General features: G+C 34.3%; 1 long non-coding RNA gene across 1 annotated transcript; it reads left to right on the top strand.

Annotated features, from left to right (window-relative positions):
• Positions 1 to 1,172: 1,172 nt before the first annotated feature.
• LOC149536001 (uncharacterized) lies at positions 1,173 to 3,251 on the top strand. The gene is made up of 3 exons (XR_016357262.1): positions 1,173 to 1,587; positions 1,748 to 1,945; positions 2,550 to 3,251. It is a non-coding gene; the product is annotated as an uncharacterized LOC149536001 (long non-coding RNA).
• The last annotated feature ends 671 nt before the right edge of the window (positions 3,252 to 3,922 follow it).

Raw genomic sequence — 3,922 nt, 5'->3', positions numbered from 1 at the left:
TTAGGAGAGGAGGTTTTAGCACTTGGTTACAACCTTGCATGTATTAGTGTTTTTGTGCCTTTTGGGAAGCACATTTATGTGGATTAGTAGGGGATAAGTTGTTGTGAGTATGTTGATTGCAATGACCTAGATGTTGATATGAGGATTGCTGATTATGAAACATCAGAGGGAGTTGAAGGAAAGATCTTGGGTTAGCAGTCACAATGGAGGGATTCAGTCATTTTGGGCAATTACAAACACCAATTTTCATTTTTATCTCTTCGTTTAGGAATAAGAAGTTGTAGGCGATTTGTGATGGATGTTGGTAGGAAAATTATTCATGATAGTATGCACAAAGGACATGATAATTGTGAGTGACAAAAATGTATGCTCTTTAGACGTGGAAAACTATGGAGACCTGCTTAAAATGCATCTGACCCGAGTGTTGTAAGATTAATTAAAATTTCTAAAGAGACCTTTTCTTCCAAAGTTCCAAAGGAATTTTCCTATCGAAATCCTTTAACTAGATGTTTTTTTTAGTAATTGTAGAAATCAGAGACAAAAAATTGTTAAGCTGGATATTATGGAGCATATTCGATTGACAATCCACAGTAGCAATAGTCACATATTGCCAGAGAAGCAAGGAGGGCAAGAATTCGAAATAATGTTCATGTGTAGTAGGTCGGGGGAGTTGACTATGTCGAGTGCAACTATTTACAATTTTTGCTAAGTAATTCATAATTTTTCCCTTACCTTTTTTTTTCAAAAGCTAACAACAATACAAATAATTAACATTTTTTAAAGTTTTTAAATATTTCTTTTTATAAATTATAAGAAAACATCAATGTTTGAAAAATACCAAACTGTTATTAATTGAATTAATTAACTTAATGCATCAAAATGTAAACAAAAATAGCATTAGTACATATTAATTTATTATATTATCTCATTCTTTACTTTTTATTATAATATTTGATATCCTTAATTTTTAAAATAATTTATATATCATGTATTGATTTGTAGAGCATGTTATTTTTTAAATTTTGATTAAAGAATCTCATGACTCATCGATTTATTTTTGATAAATTATAAAATCATTTAAAACAAAATTGAATCGAATTATAAAAGATGGTAAACAGTTTATGGCGCGGACAAAATAAAAGCAAATAGCCATGGCAAGTTGGAAACAGGCCAAACTGCAGACGATCGTTTGAAAACATCTTAGTCCAAATTATCAATGTGCTAAAATTGGAGGCGATCAGACTTTTCATAGGTAGTTGGAGCGTAAATGGCAGCTAGGCTAGCCGTTGGAGAACTAAGTGCTTTCTTGAAAATTTGGTGCTTTTAAAAAAATTCCCTTGGAGTGGAGTGGAGCGTAATGTTTCTTTTCCCAAAATGCCGTTGGGAGATTGATAGCAATAACATAAATGGGAGATTCATGCCGTTGGGAGATTTATACATTAAAGGGGCAAACAAAATCCGGAAGAGAGGGCGGAGGACTGAGCTTTGTATTTGTATTGGACGGTTCATATAACTCAAGGAGATTCATACTACTGGACGAGGAGGAGACATGAAGAGCGAATTGGTATTACAGGAAGAGGTTCAGAGGTAACTTGAATCATACCGTTGATTTTAGTTTTAATTTCAAAGCATTTAGAGGGACCTTGAATCGTTCTTGGCTTTTTTAAGCTTCTTTTTAATGGGCCTACATGAAATTCGTACTCTATTTCTCGTATTTACGAAGCCCTGCACGGCGAATTTGTTTCAGGGATGAACTCCTCATTCTGGGATGAATTCCGTACTCTGTTTCTCACATTTACGATGCCACCAACATGGAAGCTGATGTCCTGCAGGAGGACTCCTTCTGTCTTCTTGTTGGCATACTTGGACAGGAAGGGAAAATTTTGATAATCGATCACTACATTGCTTCTCTAAGCATCAATGGTTTACTCTTCTCATGATTCAGGTACAGAAGCATTCCCTATTTAGTGACTTGGGGTTTCGATTCTTGGGTGATTATGAATTGCATAATTTAGAATTAGGGTCACAGGGTATACGAAGGTCATAGAAAGCACGCAAATGCAATCTTCTTTATCTTTTTTCTTTTGCTTGTCTTTTAACCATCACTCTGTTTTTATGCTTAGCAAGCTCCACTGTGATTTGTTGTGTCCGGAGTCCCTATGCTGGGTGTTTGGCATGGAATTGGGCGTGTCTATTTTCATAGGGCTTCTTGCTGTTTGTATTTGGAATTGTCTTGAGTTATTTTCCCTCTCTATGTTGTAGAGATTTAGTAAGTATTTTCTTGGTGTATGGTTGGAGCTTGTTTGTTAGCTAGTTCTCTAGATTGAAGGTGGGTATGGTCATACCTTTTCTGCCAGGATTTAATTTGTAGATTTTTGCATCTGGGTTTATCTATTCTGAAGTGGGGTGTTCATATTTTTGATCTTTCATAATAATAAATTGTCCTGAAAGAAATACTCTGAATCATTTCTTGATCACAGAATGATTTCTCATTTTTATGACTGAGTTAATGTTATTTTCATGACTGAGTTAATGTTTGCCTATCACAGGTTCACAAGCCATGGCATGATGTTTCAAGGTGGAACCTGATTGGTGACAGTGTTGGTAAGGTATGGGCATCCTACGGAAAATTGGATTGGATTATGTAGTTTCTATTTATATTTTTTATAATCATTGTGATGCGCATAGTGGGTTTTCGAATTTGATGAACACTATGATTACCACATCATAAATGTGGTCAATAGAGGAGCTTATCACAGTAGGCAATATATGGAAACACACTAAAATTTCATGTTATTGTGGATTCAATATCCTTTAATGAATTTGTATTTGATCCAGTCATTCCCCAATCATTGCTTGGTTGATAGATAATGCTATCAATTCATGTCCCAAGTTAAGGCCTTATCTTTGACAAATATCCAAAGGTAAAGGTGAATATTCTATTAAGTCTTATTGAGAGAAAGTTTGTGAATATGTTTCCATTGTAAAGCTAAAGCGAGGAATTCATATGGTTTTGGAGTATTAATAGTTGTCCATTGTAAAGCTAAAGCGAGGAATTCATATGGTTTCAGAGTATTAATAATTGAATATATTCTTTGAGAGTTTTGAGCTTGCCATAAAGCAAGTCTCTGAAGGTATAGTTTCCATACAATCAATTCTTTGATAACCCCACATGCTTATAGACTATACTATTTAAAAGATATGTATGCCATTACTTGTAAAGGTATTATTATTTTAGCATCTTTAAGACATTGGACTTAGCACTCTTAAGTGGTAAAATGTGTGACAAATTCCAATTTTCAGCCCTAATGAAAAACATAATGTCAAATGTGAATTAATCCAATGGAAACCCTTAGGCATCTATTTCATTATAATTAAAAAGGTAATTAAAGTATCTAGATACTTAGGAAAGCTTAACCTGTTTTTGGAAGCCTTTTCTTTAATCATTATACATTGTTTTGGATTCTTTGATAATTGTTCAAGCTTCATGGTGATTTAGTTGAGCAAGGCAAGGTTATACTCTCTTTGAAGTAGGGAAAGATGCAACTTGTACTAGATGTTTTTGGATTAATAAAATTAATTTTTTTTTTTGAAAAAAGGAGGGGTAAAAATTTATTCAATCAAAATCAATATACAGAGCAAAGGCCAAAGGCCCAAAACAGCACTATAAAATTCTTGTCCTCCAGATGCATCTGATCAATAATCTCACAATACTTAGAAGGTAACTCATCCCTACCATGAATATCCCATCTACCCACATTCTCTGAAGCCCACTTAGCCAGACAATCCACCACTTTGTTCCATTCGCGAGGGATATGACAAAAGGAGACAGAGTCCAAGGACCTATAGAGACTAAGAATTTGTCTGGCTAAAGAAACAAGTTGCCAGCTAACATCTTCCAACCTCTGATTGTTCAACATAT

The sequence above is a fragment of the Cupressus sempervirens genome, chromosome 10, assembly GCF_028749045.1.
Source record: "Cupressus sempervirens isolate cs-2001-9-10 chromosome 10, ASM2874904v1, whole genome shotgun sequence".
In the NCBI taxonomy this organism is placed as follows: domain Eukaryota; kingdom Viridiplantae; phylum Streptophyta; class Pinopsida; order Cupressales; family Cupressaceae; genus Cupressus; species Cupressus sempervirens.
The sequence above is the reverse complement of the archived record's forward strand: the minus strand, read 5'-3'. Positions and strand labels throughout refer to the sequence as shown.